Source organism: Pseudorca crassidens, chromosome 21 (assembly GCF_039906515.1).
Source record: "Pseudorca crassidens isolate mPseCra1 chromosome 21, mPseCra1.hap1, whole genome shotgun sequence".
Lineage (NCBI taxonomy): Eukaryota > Metazoa > Chordata > Mammalia > Artiodactyla > Delphinidae > Pseudorca > Pseudorca crassidens.
The window spans coordinates 3,796,550-3,817,709 of NC_090316.1; the positions used below are offsets into that span (position 1 = coordinate 3,796,550).

At 39.9% G+C, this 21,160-nt stretch overlaps 1 protein-coding gene across 13 annotated transcripts in view; it reads right to left on the reverse strand.

Moving 5' to 3' along the window:
* The window catches only part of PSD3 (pleckstrin and Sec7 domain containing 3), a 573,112-nt gene that overhangs the window by 526,220 nt on the left and 25,732 nt on the right, over positions 1–21,160 (reverse strand). The window lies entirely within an intron of this gene.

A 21,160-nucleotide genomic window follows, 5' to 3' on the forward strand; every position in this document is an offset into this window, starting at 1 on the left:
GATCGTTAACCACTGCACCACCAGGGAAGCCCTCCCATGTAGTTTTATAGAGAGCAAAGGAATGAAGAAACATATTTGAAAAAGGGAGACAAGAGATAATCAAAACTGAATTTTGTTCTAATTCTCTTCTGAATTCTTTAACTTGTACATTGTCATAATTCAGACCTTTACATGAATTTCATCATCAAAGAAACTTTAAGGGGAAAAGAGAATTTCTCTTTTCATTAAAATTGTTTTATTTTATGTGTATGTGTTTATATGGAAACAAAACAAATCTGATGAGAAACAGCTGGATGAACATGTGGTTTCAAAACCGTTACATAATAAACGAGGAAAAGATTCAGATTCCCACATTGCACCTAACATGTGGTATTTCATCCCTACAGCACCCCTCCCCCCACTTTTTAAAGGGTATCAAATTCTAAAGTGATTTCACAGGTGACCCACCTTCTAGAATTACATTCTGCAAACTTATTTCCCTCCACATGCTTAGTGAAATGCGGGGTGAGGCTCCCAGATGAGTGAGCCCCCAACATGTTCTTCTCCAAGCAAGCCTAAGTGTATGTATAAAACCAAAATGTCAGGCATGATAAATCTAGGTCTATAATATATAAAGTGAAGAAAATCATACGTAACAGCAGAATATCAATGATTGACATATCAAAAACCTTCAATTCTATGCCAGCAAAGGTTGTCTATAAGTTGACCAGGTCCAGACACCAACAGAATTTCTTCAGTTTTCTTTAAAAAAAAGTCTGGGACATAAACAAAAGCACCTCATGAAAGTACTTTTTTCATGGGTCACTGAAACTCAAAATCACTGAACTTATGAAGAGTTCAAAGAAATATCATAAATCCACATGAAAGGCTTGAGCACTGGCTTGGGTGTTTTCATTTCATTCGTAACACTTGATGTTGCTGCCAAAAGTTCAATTTTCTCTCTCTTTCTTTTTAATTGAATGAAATACCTATAAAGGAATCATACCTCCTAAAAAGAAAGCACAACTTTACAAGAGAAGAATGATGACTCTCATCTCCAGTTAAATACAACTTCCATCTTGGTAAATTTGAATAAAGGAATATGCTGCCAGTGAGTTGGCCAGTAATGCAGGTAGGAGGGAGGGAGTTACAAAAAGACCGGGTCCTTACTTATCCTACCGCCTCTCCCCAGGAATCTGGTACATGTCCATAAACTACTTTGACCTTATAGAAAATGGGTGGAACAGAAAAGAGTAGGAAAAAAAAGAGTAAAGACCCAAGACTTGACGCATGTTAACCAGGAGGCCAGTTCTACGTTCAGCATCAGACCACACATTTTGCCAAATATCATAGACTGGCAAACAGCATATATGGCCAAAATGATTGTGGTAAGAATTCACAGGTATGGAATCATGCTACATAAACAGGATCTCAAAGCAGTTTTAGTGGTAGCTCAGGGTCAAAAGCTTTTCAATTTACTGTGATATTCAGCCAAACAGCTCCCACACAATCCTCTCATCTGGTCATGGTTTTGTGGGGCTGTGGACTCTACAATCCCTCCCACCTGGGAGGAAAATGGGATCCAACCTATTACTTTTGCAGGCCATGTTTAGGTTCATAGCTGGGGGGAAATACCGTGACCACATATTGTGTCAGGGCTCAGATACTCACAGAGGCATTAACCACATTATGATTTTTCTGCAGGACCTGAGTCTTTTTTGTCTCCTCCCCACGCTGCTGGCCAGTCTCCCAGCTCAGGGCCTGGAGCAGCTGCATCTGGGGATCTGTGCTGAGGACTGTGCCCTGCCCCTATTGCAGTCCCCCCACCCCACCCCTCGAACAACTGCATTCAGGACCAAGTAAGATGCTGTGCTGCACCCGGCTCCTCCCTGTCAGGGCCTATCACATGTATTGATCGCTCTCTGCTTATTACTCTTGCCCAGGCACTCATCACCTCACAACTGACTAATTCCTGCAATCTCCTGGCTGCCTTCCCCCCTCAAACCCGTGCTGCGAACAAGTGCCAGCCTATAGCTTCAATGGTAGCCTCCCTTCTCCAAGCCAGACTGGGGTAATGCAAACAGCCTGGACTTTGGAGCAACAGATGGGATTCAAATCTAGGCTCCATGATTAATTAAGTCACTAACCAAGTCACTCTACCCTTAAACCCATTTACTGACTTGTAAGTGTGTTAATCCCCACCTGGTTATCAAATAGATTAAATAAGATTTTATCAATTGTATCCTTGAAAACATCTAGTACCCAGTTTATAGCAGATATTAAATGAATGTAAATTATTATCTATTCTTTTTCACTATATTTACTGTTCTTTGTCAACTCATTCCATGGTCTTTAATCTAATCACCAAGACCAGGTCTTTTTCTCTAGAGTTTGCAGTCTGGTGCAAACAGTAAAACATTGGTGTATTCCCCCACTTTTCGGACAAAATTCAAGACAACATTTATTCAACAAACACAGAGTTAGTGTCAACTAGATACTAGATACTGTACAAGCCTACTATATCAACATGAAATACAATAAAACATGAAAAATACTGTGAAAGCAAAAGAACTATGAAAGTTCTATGAGAACCTTGCTCTGTGGTGTACCACAAAGATTCACAGAAGAGATTCTCCAAGGATGAATAGGAGTTTGGTGGAGAGATGGGGAAGGCTATATAGAAAAATGTGAAGGCTTAGGTATGACCCGGGGAGACAGGCAGATGAGACTTTTGAAGAAGTTAAGGCCCAAATTGTGGAAATCCTTGAATACCATTATAGAGGTTTAGGACTTTGTTACAGGCAATTGAGAAAACATTTTAAGGAGAGAATGAAATGAAACCAAGAGATTCACAGTTCCATTGAAAAAGTTCACCAAAGGGTATTTCTCTTATATGTCTTTTATTTTGAATATATCAGAAGTGTTAACGGAGTTGAGACTGACAGTAGCCAAACTCCCTTGAACACAGCCAAGTATCTTTCCTGAAAAAATAAGAAGCATTTCTAAGCAACAGCATAAAGCTCTTGAAAATAGCAGTTCCCAGTAGCTGTTTTCTAGGACTGATTCTACAGAAGTTTACCCAAGTGATTAGAAAACTCTTTGCTCTTGCAAAGATGAGGTCTCTTTACATAACAAAAGAAAGGTAATAATCCCTTTCCTCTGTAACATTTCTCCATTAAGAGGGGAAGGAAATTCTAGAAATGGAAGAAAGTAAAAGAAACCAGCCCTCTGATTCAGCTCAAAATCAACTGAGGTTGGCTGTGTTGAGAGGAGGCTACTAACAATTGTTGGGCACCTTCTAGGTGTCAGCACTATGCTAGATGCTTTATACACATGATCTCATTTAATCCTCACAATAACCTACCAAGTAGGCATTTTTACTCCCAGTTGAATTCAAGGCTTTCATCAGTCTAATTACTAGTTTCTCAAATATTTTCCTTTAAATCTTCTTTTTGTCCATAACCAACATCCCTTACATCTTGTTCAAGTTTAGTTTGGGTACAAATTTTACTGGAATTATCCAATAGGAAATAAGAAAATATGTGTAGAACAAAGATGAAATAACTAGATCTTATACTTTCGGACCTGACAGGGACTCTGATTTTAGCATTGATCAGTTTCCTTCCTTGGGCTATCACTTATTCATTCAGCAAATATGAGCTGAGTTCCTGGCACCATGCATCTGGCTGAGGTCAGACTTAGCAAGGGGCCATGCCTACTCTTTCTCACTCAGTCCTGGCACTCTACCCCTTATCGTTCCCGTCTGCCTCTTAAAACACCCAAGTGTAACTTTGCCTTGAATTTCCAAGGCAAGCTAAACCTCTTTTTTCTTCCAAGTTTGATGCAATATTGGATTACCCAAGTAAAACACCAGGATGCTAATCTTTTTAGTAAAATCTGATGAGGTTTTGTTAAAGCTGACAAAGGAAGTTTCAAAGAAATACTGTTGACACTGCTGAACAGTATTTAATACTGAAGCTTACTATCATTCAAGTCTTGGCAAGTGAAATGGTTGGTTGGTCTTGCAATAGAAGAAAAGGCATTAAATAGGAACAGGGACAAAGTTCTCAGGTGTGGGCCTCAGGTGAGCACCTGTTTTTAATCAAGAGTGATCTCTATCTATCCTCAGCTCACACAGCACCTGGAGAGTTAGGGGTTAAATCTTAGGGTTGGCAGCCCTGGGACCAACAGCTGCCAGCAATTACATTTGTCAGCATACCCTCTGCAAACCCCACTACCTCCCTGGGGCTCACTGCCAGCAGGCCTCTTATTCCTGTGTATGTGGGGACATGAATCTGTTTGCAGGAAGCAGGAACTAAGCTAGGTGCTTGAGTAGATGAAGTACTTAAGAGCCTCAGGTGAGCAATGCAGTGCTACTCAGCTGTTTATTTGCTAATGACAAAATGCATTGCTGATTTACAAGCATGGAGGTCTCTAACTGCGCAGTCCTTGGCACTCTGGGGTAGCTCTCATGTGCCTCCAGGCTATAGCAGTAAGATGCATTGTGCAGATTTCATTACAAGCAAGGGATTCAGGATCCTGTAATTGGAGAGGCCATAAAATGGTCATTTATCGTAAAATATCTCCTAGCCGCCGGATGATATAATCCTGCCATTAGGGACTCAGGCCCTGAGATAAGCGTCATTCTTCCTGCAGCGTCTTCCTCCGATGCAAGCCTCTGGGAGGTGGAGCATGCAGGGGACAGATGAATGGAAGAAAGGACAAAGAAGAGGGAGACACAGAGTGTGATGAGGGAAGGAAACAGCCTATGCTGCATGCACAAGCACACTGCTGAGCCCAGGGGGCAGGGAGCACATCTGTCTATCAGCCATTCCCCCGCTTCTTGCATAATACAAGGTGGGTATTCAATAGGGACGTGCTGAATGACGTGACTTAAAAGGCAGAGGACCAGTTCTCTCCTGCCTAAGAACAGGAACCCATCAGAACAAGGATCCCAAGGTGCCTGTGCTCCTGGCAGAATCTCCCCCAGGGCCAATGCTGTGGCCAGGTGGGCCTCCTGCTCTGAAGTTTCTGCTGTCAGGTAACACCTACACACAGCCTAGTGTCATTGAGTGTCTTGTGATTGGATTTTTTTTAGTGAAGTTTCATGCACATTCGCCTTCTATCCTTGCTTATGCAGCCTCTCCACGGAACGGCCTGGCAGCACCCTTGGCTTGCCCAAACCTGGAGACAAGTAGCGTTTGCACATCCAGAGTTTCCAAAGAACAGGGCAGATGCCTCTAACTCATTCTCCTGAAGCCTTACAAGAAGTGGCAGCCAGGGTGAGGCCAGGCTTGATGACCGCCCCCAGGACTAAAATTAACCCAAATGCCAGTGGGCCTGGTGGGACGATGGAGCCAACCTCCTGGCCCTTCACTGAGAAGCGGCCCCGCCCTCTCCTACAGGGCACAGAGTCCTGGCAGACCTATCACTTAGGAGGAAAGAGCAGTTAGAGGTGGGGTTTTTTTGTTTTTTTTGTTTTTGTTGTTGTTGTTTTTTGCGGCACACGGGCCTCTCACCGCTGCGGCCTCTCCCGCCGCGGAGCACAGGCTCCAGATGCGCAGGCTCAGCGGCCATGGCTCATGGGCCCAGCCGCTCTGCGGCACGCGGGATCTTCCCTGACCGGGGCACGAACCTGCGTCCCCTGCATCGGCAGGCGGACTCCCAACCATTGCGCCACCAGGGAAGCCCTAGAGATGTTTTTTATGGGATCTTTTATGAGGGCAGAGTGTACTTTCTCCCCATCTAAAGCCCACACCTTTGAAAGTCAGGTTCCTGAAGAAATGGTATATAGCTTTGAGCATGTGAAAACCATTTAGCTCACAAAGATATATGGATAAAGTAATGAAAGGTGCTCAGCTGCTGAATTAATACTTTATGTACTCCGAGCAGCTTAACTGCCAGAATGCTATATATCCTCATATATCCTTGTGGAGAAAGGAGGGAAGAAAGACAGGAAGAGACCCCACATCAACAGCGTGGTGGGTAAACGTGAGACCTGTGAGATACTGGGTTGAAAGATGCTTGTGAATCCGTAAGCAGCTGCGTTCACAAAATAGAGAAAACTCACTGCTAGGGTCCACTCTAGTCTATATGAGCAGGGAAGCAAAGAGCAATCAGGTTTTCTCACTTTACGAAGATTTGGTAGAGCTGCCTTAGGCTCTGTAACAGTTTGCTAGGGCTGCCACAACAAAGTACCACAGACTGGTTGGCTTACATAACAGCAATGTATTGTCTCAAAGTCCTGGAGGCTGGAAGTCCAAGATCAAGGTGTCAGCAGTGTTTCTTCCTTCTGAGGACTTTCTCCTTGTCTTGTAGGCATCACCTTTCCCTGTGTCCTCTCAGGGTTGCCCTCGTCTGTGTGTTGTCTGTGCCCTAATCTCTTCTTATAAGGACACCTATTAGATTAGGGTCCACCCATATGACCTCATTTCACCTTAATTACCACTTTAAAGGCCCTGTGTCCAAATACAGTCACATTCTTAGGCACTGGGAGTTAGGACTTCAACATACAAATTTGGGTAGATGGGTGGAGAAATAGTTCAGGTCCTAAAAGGAGGGGACATTCTCCAAGGAGGAGGGAGGAGAACCTCCCCCATCACTGTACCAGGAATCCCTTACACCTAAATCACACGTATGATGAGCTTCCGATGCTTCTAAGACTTTCCTGTGCCTCTAAGATCTGTGACAGAGGATGGTGACAAAGATGGCTTTATTTCGTCATCTAATTAAAAGGTGGAAACCTAGATATTTTCTCTCCTCAGCTCCTGAGCCTGCTTTGAATAGTGGGACAGCAGGGTGTCCTGGAAAAACCCATGGTGTGAAGCCAGACTCCCTGCATTTGAATCCTATGCCTGCCACGTATTAGCTTAACTCATTAGTGAAAAACAATCATGACAAGGGAAGGGATGGAACAATTAAAATCCTCAATTCCAGCCAGCACCTAGCAGAGAGTTGAAACTCTTAAAGAAGCCCAGATTTTGGAAACATAATACTTTAAAAAAACATATTTATTTACTTATTTATTTGGCTGCACCGGGTCTTAGTTGTGGCATTTGGAATCTAATTCCCCAGCCAGGGATAGAACTCGGGTCCCCTGCATTGGGAGTGTGGAGTATTAACCACTGGACCACCAGGGAAGTCCCAAAACATAACACTTTTGTTTGAACAAGCCAACCAATTTGTGATGGAGATTCCAACAATTCTTAGATCAAGAGTTCAGTACTTAGGATGCAGGTCAAGGAGGCCATGTCAGCTCTCCCTAGATAGTCTTTGAGGTCTGCAATTTGCAAATGAGAAAAAAGAAAGTGATATAATTTAAGTGATCCCGCCACCCCAGGGCCTGCGAGGTGAGCCTGAGTGTGCTCTTTGAACTAGACACAGAAATGCACTGGGTCTACACCCTTCACCTACATCCCCTCCTGGCAGACAAATAATGGCTATGAGGCTTAGGAAACACTGAAAAAGGTATAGGATTAAACAAATGGGCTGAAGGCCTCCTGTGAGCCAGGACTTAGTCACACACATCCTCTCCCAACTGCCTCGGTGTCCAGAGGAGGAAACCAAGCCTCAGGAAGAGTTTGCCCAAGTTCATTGGCTCATAAGACTTGAATACGACCTGTGATGTCTGATTCTGAATCCAGTGCTCTTCCAGTTTCACCAGAGTTGACCCCAAGCCCTCCATCCTGCTACCCACCCTGCAGCTGGAGTGTTCATTTAAGCCCATGTCTGATCAAGTCTCCTCTTTGCTTCAAGGCCTTCAACAGCTCCATGGCTCTTAGAATAAACACACAGCTTCTTATCCTGATCTGTGAGACCCTGCTCCCTGGCGTCTTTCACCTTCCATGTCTGCACCCCTCCATTTGCTGTCCTCCTTCCAGGCCTGAGTCCTGGTCAAGCCTCCTCCCTGCACAAGAGCTCTGTGCAGGCTGGCCCTCCTCGGGCCTCCATCTTTACCTTGATGACCAGCACTCATCCTTCAGTTCTTAGTTCCATTGTCCCAGGTCCAGGGAAGACTTCTCTGCTTTCTGGGATTAGACCACACCCTCTATTATGCACTTGCATATGACCCAGCACTGCTCCTTTCCAGCACTTTCCACAGCTCATACTTATTTGTGTGATTAAGGCTAGTCTTTGATTATCTACAAACTCCATGAGTGCAGGGACCTTGTTTGTTTTCACTCATTAGGGGGCCTCCAGCACCCCGGTAGTGCTGACACATAGTAGACACTTAATAAATATTTTTTGAATGGATTAATGAGTGTATTTGCATGCTTTTTCTCCTTTTCTATTTATTTTGCTGCTGGAATAGGGAGATTGGCTCTGGGGCAGTAGAAGGGCTTGAAGAAATTAAAATGCCCCATCACAATAATTGCTCCTCCCTGGGAATGCCTGTAGAACTATTTGTCATTGTGTCGTGCTGACTTACAATCAGGTGAATAGCACATTACCATCTACCCCTGTTCAACTGAGGGCAGGGGCCATACTTTATCCTTTATTAGATGCACTGTACCTAGCACAGTGCAGGCACTCACACACTTGTTGAAGGAGGAAAAACACAAAGAGCTAACTGAAAATGACAGCTACATAAGATGCTGGAAAGAGATGGCATGATACAGGAATAAGATCTCTCAGCTCAGATGTCAAGAAATTTAGAGCACACGTAGCTGGATTAACTCCAGGAAGGAATAGGAAAGTCTCTTCCCTTGATACCACAACAAAGGAAGAGGGAACAATTGTAGAAATAAAAATAAAGATGATGGGGATGGGGATATTTGCTCCAGGTGCCTATGTTGCCTCCTTCCAGCCTTTCCTTGGTGAGATCCTCAAGTGCGAGTGAGAGTGGATGGGAAAAAAGACATACTTGAAGAGAGCAGAGACGGTCTGGGAAAGCTACTGTGTAAGAAAGCCAGAAGGTTCATGAAAAATATAGAGAGTTAGTTATGAAAGCAAGTGTCAAGGGCTGAGAATTGGCTTGCTATAAATATGTGTACCATTTCTTGGGATTTCTTCAGCTGTGCTTCAATACCTAAATCCAGAGCTTGACAAATGGGGTGGAGACTCGGGGTTAATACAGCTCATCAAGGGGTCCCAGCTGGGGAAGGAGACCAGTGACTCCAGCAGGGGAGAGATGGTCCATGGGAAGTGGGAGGAGCCCACCCATGCACATGCACACACACACACACACACACAGTCCTCTCCTCCTGACAGAGAGAATAGGAGAACATAAGGTCCTCATGGGAGAGAATCCCAGGTCCCAGGACAGAGTTATTTAAAGAAAGGCAAGTTTCTTATAAGATTAAGAGATGAAGTGAGGATATAAAGAGATGTACAGTAAAATGGAAAACACCCAAAGCACAATCAAGAGAGAACATACCCCATGATGAAACCATTTTACTAAGAAGCAGCTTGGACCAAGATCATCTTGGCTGATCTAGTCTAGGGCTACATGTCTGGAGCTGGAGCTGGTAAACTGGTGTCTGCCCACAAAGTTACCTCGGATCACCCGCCTTGTGCTTGTGTTGTCCTAGGCTCAAGGAGAACAAGGTCACTCTGGTGGCGAGCACGGTTATGTAATAGAGATCAGGGAGCCAGACTCACTTTGCTGATACAAGAGTTTACTTGCAGTCAAGGTGACTGCGGTGGTTTGGCACCTGCCCAGAGAAAAGATAGATATTCCAAGGAGAACAGACTGGTGACAGGAACCCTTAAAGCCACAATTTGTTGAATCCTTTGAAAATAATAAAATTAGTGGGGTCCCTCCCATTAGAAGAGTTATAGAAGCACCCAGGGTGCTGGATTCTGGATGACCTTTTTGCAGCCAGACAGGGGAGGTGAGCTGCCTGACCTTGTTCCCACCTACCCCCTTCTCCCCACTTGGAAGCCAAATTCCCTCTCTCCTTCCCACTAGTGGCCTCCCTGCACTGCCTCAGATGCATCACCTAAGGGCAAGAAGGGAAAATATCTCCCCTGGTCAGGACCAGTAGTTGAGACACTAATCAGGAGATGCGTAGGATGTTTGGGGACGGGGCAATTTGGGAAGAGGCTAGGAGGAAATGAGTCTAGTTAAAAGGGTACCAAAAACAGTTCCAATGTAAAAACAAACTAGAGAACGACATGCTGAACACACACATGCTTACCTCCGGCTTTATCCAATCGAAACGTTATGTCATATTTGCTTCAGATTTTTCTAAGGGAGATCATAATTTATAGATACACCTAAGGCCCTCTGTGTATCTCTTCCTCATCCATTTCTCTCTGTTGCTTCCTCCTCGGAGTAACAGCCACTATCCTGAATTCTGTGTTTATCCTGCTCATGCGTGTTTTTAACTTTTAATATAAATTCACATCCATAAAGAGCATGTGGTATTGTTTTTCAGGGTTTTAAAACTTTTTTAAACGTAACCTGGGTCTATTACTAATCAACTGCAATTTGCTTTTTTCACACAGTATTTTGTTTTTGAAAATTTTTTGAGATCGTTTTTCAGACTTGATTTTGAGATTTTTTGAAATTGTTTTTGAGATGTTGATAGTTGTAGCTCAAAGTTTTTCAGTTTATCTGCTTTGTAGTATTATTCTGTTAAATAAACACATTATAATTTATCCATTTTTTCCCGTCAATGGACACTTGTTTCCTTTTTTTTTTCTTTTACAAACAATAATGTAATAAACATTTTGTACATGGTTCCTTGCTTACATATACAAGATTTTCTTAAGAGTATAAGACCTAAAAATAGAATTTGAGGTTAGGAACAGTGGAAAGATTTTTGTCTGTTTTGTTCACTGTAGTAGCCCCTGTACCTAGAGTATTGCCTGGAAAAGAAGAAAGGGAAAGGAAGGAAGGAAGGAAGGAAGGAAGGAGGGAAAGAAAGAAAGAGAGAGAGAAAGAAAGAAAGAAAGAAAGAAAGAAAGAAAGAAAGAAAGAAAGAAAGAAAGAAGAAAAGAAAGAAAGAAAGAGAAAGAGAGAGAGGGAGAGAGGGAGGGAGGGAGGGAGGGAGGAAAGGAGAAGAAAGGAAGGGAAGAAAGAAAGAAAGAAAGAAAAAGAAAGAAGGAAGGAAAGAAGGAAAGGAAGGAAGGAAGAAAGGGAGAAAGAAAGAAGGAAGGAAGGGAGGGAGGGAGGAAGGAGGAAGGGAAGGAGGAAGGAAGGAAGGAGAAAGGAAGGAAGGAGGAAGGAAGGAGAAAGAAAGGAAGGAAGGAAGAAAGGGAGAAAGAAAGAAAGGAAGGAGGAAGGAAGGGAGGGAGGGAGGAAGGAAGGAAGGAGGAAGGAAGGAAGGAAGGAAGGAATGGAGGGAGGAAGGAGGAAGGAAGGGAGGGAGGGAAAGAAAAGAAAAGAAAAGAAAAGAAAAAAGAAAATAAGGCAAACGAGTTTTTGTTGGACTAATGAATAAAATTTTTATTTTTGTTTCCCTAAGCTAAAAGTGGACTCCTTCAGTTGTGTCTCTCTGGTCCATTAAGTCTCTTCCACTCTGACCCTCCCACCTGCACTGGGACATGGAGTGGTGTACAGCCCCGCTGGGCCAGGCCTGTGGAAATCTCCCATCTGGAAACATCCACACTCTTCCCCCTTCTGCTGGCTTGTTGCAGTCACACATCTTGGAAGCTTCATGTACTATTTGTGGAGCCATGTGAATCATATGACTGATAACAGCCTCCCCCTGCCCTGCACATACATTTTGGATTGTACATGAATTAAAAGTAAACATTATTGTGTTGAGCCACTAGGATTTGGGGATTTATCTGTCAAGCACCCAGTGTTACCCTAACTCATCCAGGAACAGTGACTACTCATTGATGATTATCTCCTTGGTGCCTGGCAGAGTTTGTGGCATGTGACAGAGACTGAATAATATTTGTTGAAGGAAGGGAGGGATAAAGGGATGGAGGGAGAAAGGGATGGAGGGAGGAAGGAAAGGAGCGAAGAAGTTGTGTCTCCAGAGCTCTGTAATCGTCTTGCATGGAGCCAACTCCTCTGCCCCATGTGCCTCCATTTGCTTCCTCCCATCTCCTCAACTTCTCTTTACGCTGAAAAATGCAGTGAGGAATCTTCACCTGGGCATTTGCCAAATGTAGTCTGGGGAATTCATATTTTTGGTAAATTTAGTTTTAATAATACCTGTGAGCTGATTAAATGAATCTAAACCTATTTTATAGAAATAGGATCTTAAAAAGGCCTATTCTCAAACAGGAATCATGATCATAAATTTTCCCCTTAATAACATCTAATAATGCAAACAATTTTTAATCCTGATATATCTGCAGTTCTAGGCTTGAGGGACTTTTGAACTAAATAATTTAGAAAGCAAGAATATTACATAAATTATACATTTTAGGTGTATGTAATATACACATTGTACACTGTAGGTGCATGTGATATTATATACATTATATATTACAGATGTATGTGATATTATACAGTACATTGTAGATATATGTGATATTATGTACATTGCACATTGTAGATGTATATATATCATACATTGTAGATGTATGTGATATTATATACATTGTACATGATAGACGTATGTGGTATTACATACATTGTCAGCAGAAGGAACATTTGTGTTGAAAGCTTCTCTACCCTGTTTTCTCCTCCTTCCTGAGCATGTGGAAGATGCCACATTCAGCTCCTTGGCAGGTAGGAGGTACCATGTGATTAGCCTCAGCTTGTGTGAGTGGAAGAGATGCGTGTCACTTCTGGGTTTGCAACAGTGAAAATCCTCTGCTTGACCTCTTGATCTCTCTTCTCTTTGCCTATTTGATTTTGCATGAGCAAAAAGTAAACCTTGGTTGTGTTGATCCACTGAGATTCAGGGGTTGCTGTGTTGCCAAGGAACGGTTTAGCCTAGCCTGACTAACACAACAGCTGAAACGGGAGTTCATACATAACCCACGACACGTGTACGTCCTAGACGACTTGTAGCCTTTTTCACTGATCTACATCCCTAGTCCTAGGCTGAAAGAACTAAGCTATGTATTTCAGTCTCGAGACAGCAAGGAAAGGCAAAGGTTCAGAAATGGTAAGTGTAGATGGTGCTCAGGGTAAAGGGTGTTGACAAAGCAAAATTACACAGTTAGGACCAGTATGTTGAAATTTTAGACCCAACAGAATCCACACCTCATTCTGTGACCTGTGGCCACAGAGATTTAATCTTCTCAATGGTCCCTGTTCCTGTGTTCAGATTACACTAAACATGACTGGAAAGACATTCCACCAAACAAAGGCAGACACAGAATTCAACACAGTTCAGCTTTATTCTCCATGCCAATGATGTGGCAAGAGAACACACCGATTCCCAAGATCATCTGCTCTCATACTAAAAAGGTTGCCACGTGAATTATCAAAGATACAGTCTATGAAAGGTAGTTCTATTATCTTGAAAATCTATGTTTCTTGGTCTGATTTTTTTTCTTCCTTGATGTTAAATACTGCCTCTTGTGGCTGTTCTTTGTTTGTTTTAATCTCATTTAAATGTGATCATTTACAGCAACTTTCTCATGGGAGAACTTCCTTCCCTTTCATCTTTCTCAAATACAGGCCAACAAAAGATGTTATTTCAGAGCAAAATCTAAAACTCAGAAGCCACAGAGGAAACCAGTTCCGGTCTCTGGGTAGTTTGTTATATTGCAGCTTTGCAAATGAGGAAATCTGACCATCCTCTACCATAATTAATCAGACCAGGCAGAATCTGCATGTTTGTAATTTTTGGGACATTTGTATTAAAACTAAAATGTGTCTTGGAACTGTTCCTCTCAGTAGAAGAGAAGTAAGCCAGAATTTTGACTCGTTGTACAATTACAAGGTAAAGAGAAGACTCCTGATGGAAAGATTGGACGGGTTCCTCATTTGCAATCTGATGAGCAGAGAGAAATGCTCGGGCAGACCAAGCTATGGCTAAGTGGAGTCCAAGTCAGCAAGGCACTTAGTATCATTTTAAAATTTCAACAGGCAGCAAGCATTCCATTCAGACTCCAAAATACATACTGTGTCTGTGAATTTTTCCCATTACCAGTCATTTTTTCCACCAAGACTGTACATACTATAGGCACAATTTGGAGACTTTATGGGTTAGCGAATCGGTGCCCTGTAGATGACCTGAGACCAATGCCCAGGAACGCGTGAGAGCAGCAGACAGAGCGACAGGAGAGAGAACTATCACTGTGACCGTGCCTAGGTACAAAGTGGGCATCAGCAGAAGGGAGAGCGACACCCACATGATGGACGGACGGAACATTTTTAGGGAAATGCAACTGAACATATATAACTGTTGTAGATTTGAAAAGTAAGTCTGTTAGTGCTTTCCCAAATCAGGGGAGAGGTTATAGGGAATCCTAATATTTTCAGCATTTAGAATTGAGGGACTTTTGGATTCTTGCTAAATTGTTCTTCAGAGAAACAGTAAGTTATATATTCATCTAATAAGAAAACTCACATATGCAGTAAGTTTCAAGGAAAATCATGGTTTGTTTTTATAAATTGGCAACTATAGTAAAGGAAAAACTCCAAATTTTCATTTGTGTTTCAGTTGTTTAACTTTCACATATAAATTTTACATGCTTAAACTTCACACGTAAGTACAAAATTGATATTTTGTTTGTTGTACATTTTTCCTACAATCTATATAATTACTTAAAATTTGTCTTTTTACCTCTCATTGCATATATATTTGAAATATCAAAAATAGATCTCATCTTACAAAAATGATTAATATCTTTTTGATTAATGCTGTATGGTGATGATACCAAGTGCCTGTATGATACTATATTTAAGGCACAGTTCTAAGAGATACACATACATTACCTCATCTAAACCTTATAACAACTCTGTAAAGTGAGAATTATTATTATCCCCACTTTACAAGAGAAAGCTGAGGCATGGAGAGATTATAGATCTAGTAATTTTTTTCTTCCAGTTGGATCTAGTAATTTATTATTCTGATTCAATAATGATGCCTTATTGACAGTTCTTCTTCGAAACAAAATTGGTTGGGTTAAAAAAAAATTATGTCATGCAAAAAAAATAGCTAGAAGTTCTGGTTCCAGGTGTGATGGAGTAAGTGCATGCCACACTTTCTCTCACTGAATGCAACTATAAAACCTAGACAATGTGCCTCCCTCAGATGTTTGAAGACCTTAAAAATGAAGTATATACTAGCAGGCAGATCGGGCAAAAATGCTAGAACTCAAAGTAGTGCTGGACTTGGTGGTGAGTTTACAGTTTCATTTCCCCTCAGTATTCCCCAACCTGAACTTGAGGTAGCTGGAACTGTGGAAGTAAGCACTATGGTGCAGACAGAGAGCGATCAAGAGAAGCACTCTAGGTCTGGCTTGAGGAGAACTTCAAGATTTACAAGGAGAGGCAACTTTCTGCTCAGTGGGGCTGCAGCTCTAAGAGGTGGAACCAAATACATAGTTCCCCTGACCCCCACTCCCACTCCTCCTACCACATGACCCCAGACATGATGCAGTTGTGGAAGTGGAGAGTTTCTGGCTAAGGGACCAGAAGGGGAGACTAGTGAACTGGAAAACATCAGAGAGACAGTGAAGAGGGAACATATTGTTTATGAACCCTTAGGCTCAATCCTGACATGCTTATGTATGGGTTTGGTCCTAATTAGCATACCAAAGACTTTGAGAACTAAGTTAAAGCATAGACTCTGCCCAGGTCCCACACTGATATGAATGGTGCACGAATAGGACAGATTCAATCAGTGCTCACTGCAAAAGCTTTGAAAACTGAACTGATGTTTCAGTCACAGACCACAAAAAGAAGGTTGGAATTTGCAGCCTGAACTTAACTAGGTTGGTTATCTGTTAAAACAGAATTAATGTTCTTCATATGATTTAAACAAATCTGAGTCTCATAAAGTAATATGCAAAATATCCAGGATACAAACAACCCAAATTACTTGGCCTACAAAGAACCAAGTAAATCTCAACTCATAATCAACAAATGACAACAATAAGATGACATAGATCCTGGAATTATTTGACAAAAGACTTTAAAGCAGCTATTATAAAAGTGCTCAAATAAGTAATTGCAAACATTCTTGAAAGAAATATTAAATAGAACATATCAGAAAATATAAAGTAGAACGAAGTGGGAATTTAAAAAATGAAAAGTAAAATAATCTAAATTTAAAAACTCAGTGGATGGAAAGGAATCAATAAAACTATCTTTCTTTTTAGACTGCATGATTGTCTATGTAGAAAATCCCAAGGAATCTGTAATAAAACTCATAGAACTAATAAGTGAATTTTGGAAGGTCACAAGATACAAAGTATACACACACGTGTCCTATTTCTATATAGTAGCAATATACAGTTGGAAACTGAACTATAAAAAACAATACTATTTACTTTGGGGGTAATAAAAATTCTGGAAATAGAGAGTGCTGATGGTTGTATAACACTGTGGATGTACTTGATGCCACTGAACTATACACTTTAAAATGGTTAAAATGAAACAATGGGTCAATGGTGAAATCAAAGAGGAAATTTAAAAATTTCTTGAGACAAATGACAATGAAAACACAAACATACAAAATCTATGGAACACAGCAAAAGCAGTCCTAAGAGGGACATTCATAGTGATACAGGCCTTCCTCAGAAAACAAGAAAAATCTCAAATAAACAACCTAACCTACCACATAAAAGAATTAGAAAAAGAAGAACAAACAAAACCTAAAATCAGCAGAAGGAAGGAAATAATAAAGATCAGAGAAGAAATGAATATAATAGAGTTTTGGAAAATGATAGAAACAAATCAATAAAACCAAAAGCTGGTTTTTTGAAAGATAAACAAAACTGACAAACCTCTGGTGAGGCTCACCAAGAAGAAAAAAGAGAAGACCCAAATAAACAAAATAAGAAATGAAAGAGGAGAAATAACAAATGATACTGCAGAACTACAAAAAAAATAAGAGAATACTATGAACAATTACACACCAACAAATTGGACAACATAGAAGACATGGACAAGTTTCTAGAAACATACAGCCCACCAAAAGTGAATCAAGAAGAAATAGATTATTTGAACAGACCAATCACTAGAAATGAAATAGAATCTGTAATTAAAAAAACTCCCTGCAGACCAAAGTCCAGGACTGCATGGTTTTACTGGGGAATTCTACCAAACATACAAAGAAGAACTTATACCAATCCTTCTCAAACTCTTCCAAAAGATTGAAGAAGACCGAACCCTCCCCAAAGTAATTCTAGGAAGTCACCATCAACCTGATACCAAAACCAGACAAAAACACTACAAAAAAGAAATTTATAGGCCAATAGCTTTGATGAATATAGATGCAAAGGTCCTCAACAAAACATTAGCAAATCGAATCCAATAATACATAAAAAGGATCATACACCATGATCAGGTTAGATTCATGCCAGGTTCACAAGGATGTGTCAACATAAGCAAATCAATCAATGCAATACACCACATCAACAAAAGAGAAGACAAAAACCACATGATCATCTCCATACATGCAGAAAATCATCTGATAAATTCAACATCTATTCACAATAAAAACTCTCACTAAAGTAGGTATAGAGAATACATATGTCAACATAATAAAAGCTATTTAGGACAAACCCACAACCAACATAAAACTCAATGGTGAAAAGCAGAAAGCCTTCCTGCTAAAATCTGGAACAAGACAAAAATGCCCACTCAACATAGTATTGGAAGTCCTAGCCACAGCAATCAGACAAGAAAAAGAAATAAAAGGTATCCAAATTGGAAGGGAAGAGGTAAAATTGTCATAGGCAGATGACATGATACTACATATAGAAAACCCTAAAGACTCCACACAAAAACTATTAGAACTGATAAACGAATTCAACAAGGTAGAAGGATACAAGATTGACATACAGAAATTTGTTGCATTTCTTTACACTAACAGTGAAATATAAGAAAGAGAAAGTAAAAAAAAAAAATCCTTTTAAAAATGGTATCCAAAAAAAAAAAAAACATTAGAAATAAACCTGACCAAGAAGGTGAAAGACTTATAAGCTGAGAACTACAAAACATTGATAAAAGAAATTAAAGACAACTGAAAGAAATGGAAAGATATTCCATGCTCTTAGATTGGAAGAATTAACATTGTTAAAATGGCCCTACTACTCAAAGCAACCTACAGAATTAATAAGATCCCTATCAAATTACCCATGACATTTTTCACAAAACTAGAACAAAGAATCCCAAAATTTATATGGAAACATAAAAGAACCAGAATTGCCAAAGCAATCCTGAGGAAAAAGGACAAAGCTAGAGGCATAACCCCCCCAGACTTCAGACAATACTACAAAGCTACGGTAATCAAAACGGTGTGGTATTGGCACAAAAACAAACATATGGATCATTGGAACAGAATAGAGAGCCCAGAAATAAACCCACACACCTATAGTCAATTAATCTTCAACAAAGGGAGCAAGACTATACAATGGAGAAAAGACAGTCTCTACAGCAAGTGGAGTTGAGAAAGCTGGACGGCTACATGTAAATCAATTAAATTATAACACTTCTCACACCATACACAAAAATAAACTCAAAATGGCTTAAAGACTTAAATAAAAGACCTGACATCATAAAACTCCTAGAAGAGAACATAGGCAAAACATTCTCTGATATAAATTAAAGCAATGTTTTCTTAGGTCAGTCTCCCAAGGCAAAAGAAATAAAGGCAAAAATAAACAAATGGGACCTAATCAAACCTACAAGTTTTTGCACAGGAAAGGAAATGATTAACAAAATGAAAAGACAACCTATGGGCTAGGAGAAAATATTTGCGAATGCTGCAACCAACAAGGGCTTAATTTCCATAATATACAAACAGTTCATACAACTCAATATCAAAAAAAAAATCAATCCAATCAAAAAAATGGGCAGAAGACCTAAATACACATGAAAAGACCTAAATGGGCACATGAAAAGATGCTCAACGTTGCTAATTATTAGAGAAATGCAAATCAAAACTACGATGAAGTAGCACCTCAGACTGGTCATCATCAAGAAGGCTACAAATAATAAATGCTGTAGGGGATGTGGAGAAATGGCAACCCTCCTGCACTGTTGGTGGGAATGTAAGCTGGTGCAGCCACTGTGGAGACCAGTATGGCAGTTCCTTAAAAAACTAAAAATAGAGTTATCATATGATCCAGCAGTCCAACTCCTGGGCATATTATCTGGAAAAGACAAAAGCTCTAATTTGAAAAGATACATGCACCCCAATGTTCATTGCAGCACTGTTCACAATAGCCAAGACATGGAAGCAAACTATGTGTCCATTGACAGATAAAGAGGATGTAGTGTGTGTGTGTGTGTGTGTGTGTGTATACACACACACACACACACACACACAATGGAATATTACTCAGCCATAAAAAAGAATGAAATAATGCCACTTGCAGCAACATGGATGGACCTAGAGATTATCATACTAAGCAAAGTAAATGCACCTTTCAGACAAATACAAATATCGTATGATACCACTTATATGTAGAATGTAAAAAAATGATACAAATTAACTTATTTACAAAACAGAAACAGACTCACAGGCATAGAAAACAAACTTATGGTTACCAAAGGGGAAAGGTGGGGAGGGATAAATTAGGAGTTTGGGATTAGCATATACATACTACTATGTATAAAATAGATAATCAATAAGGACCTACTGTGTAGCACAGGGAACTCTACTCAATATTCTGTCATAACCTATGTGGGAAAAGAATCTGAAAAAGAATGGATATATGTATATGCATAACTGAATGACTTTGCTGTACACCGCAAACTAATACAACACTGTAAATCAACTATACTTCAATGAGAATTTTAAAAAAAAGAATAAATGAAAGAGTTGTACAATTAAAGAGTAAGTGAAAGAGTTTTAGACAGTATAGGAAAACAATTAGTTTATTATTATCATTTCATTTAGAACTCCAATAACAATTAGCTAGTTGAATCAGCAACCCCTCTATCCCCACCATGTACAAACGTAAATCCATTAAATATTAAAAAAGCAAAACAAAACCACAACAAACAAAAACTAAACATAAATTTTTAAAAGGTAGAATCTATGAATAAGTTTGACTCAACTCTCCTAATATATATTTGTGTATATTTATTCAAGATATAAATAATAAATAAATAAATTTAAAAAATGATTAAAGTGGTAAAATTTATGTTTCATGTATTTCATGACAATTTTAGAAAGGAAAAAACCGGCACTAAAACAAAACATATACTGTTTAAAATAATTTCAATATTTAGGTAAAAGTCTAAAAAAATGTTTAGAAGCTAGATGCTGAAACCTACAAAATGTCCATAAAAGAAATCAAAGACCAAAAAAAATGGAGACATACTGTGTTCATTAATTGGAGGACAGAGTAAAGATGCCAATTCTCCCCAAACTGATCTATAGACTTAATGTAAAATCAGTCCAAATCCAAGCAGAATTTTTTGGAGATTTAGACAAGCTGATTCTAAAATTTATATGGATGGTGGAGGAATTAGAAGCTAAAACACTTTTGAAGAAGAATAAAGTTAGAGGAATCACAGTATCCAGTTTTAAGACTTTAAGCTACAGTAATAAGAAGAGAGCAGAATTGTTGAAGAGCTACACTTAGGTCAAAGAAACAGAATAGAACCCAGGAATAGACCCACACAAATATGGCTATTTCCTTTTTGACAAAGGGGCAGAAGCAATTCGGTGGAGAAAGTGTAGCTCTTTCAGCAAATAATATTGGAAAAGTAGGTCATCTTTATAAAAAAAAAAAGTACCTCAATTTAAATCTCACACTTAAACAAAAATTAAAAATGGACTTAAATGTAAACCCTACAACTATAAAACTTCTGGAAGAAATCAAGTAAAAATGTCATGACCTAGGATTAGGTAAAGAGTTTTTAGACATGATATTCCACAAGCATGATCTGTAAAATTTAAGAGGTGACAAATTGCAGTTCGTCAAAAAAATAAAAAGTTTCATGCTTGAAATACAATGTTAAGAAAATGAAAAGACAAGTGGCAGACGGATAAAATATTTACAAGCCATATATCAGACAAAGGTCTTGTATCCAGAATATATAAAGAACACTCAAAGTTCAACAAAAAGAAAAAAAAAACCCTCAATAAATGGACAAAGAAAAAAATGGGCAAAGGAGTTGAACAATTATTTCGCTAAA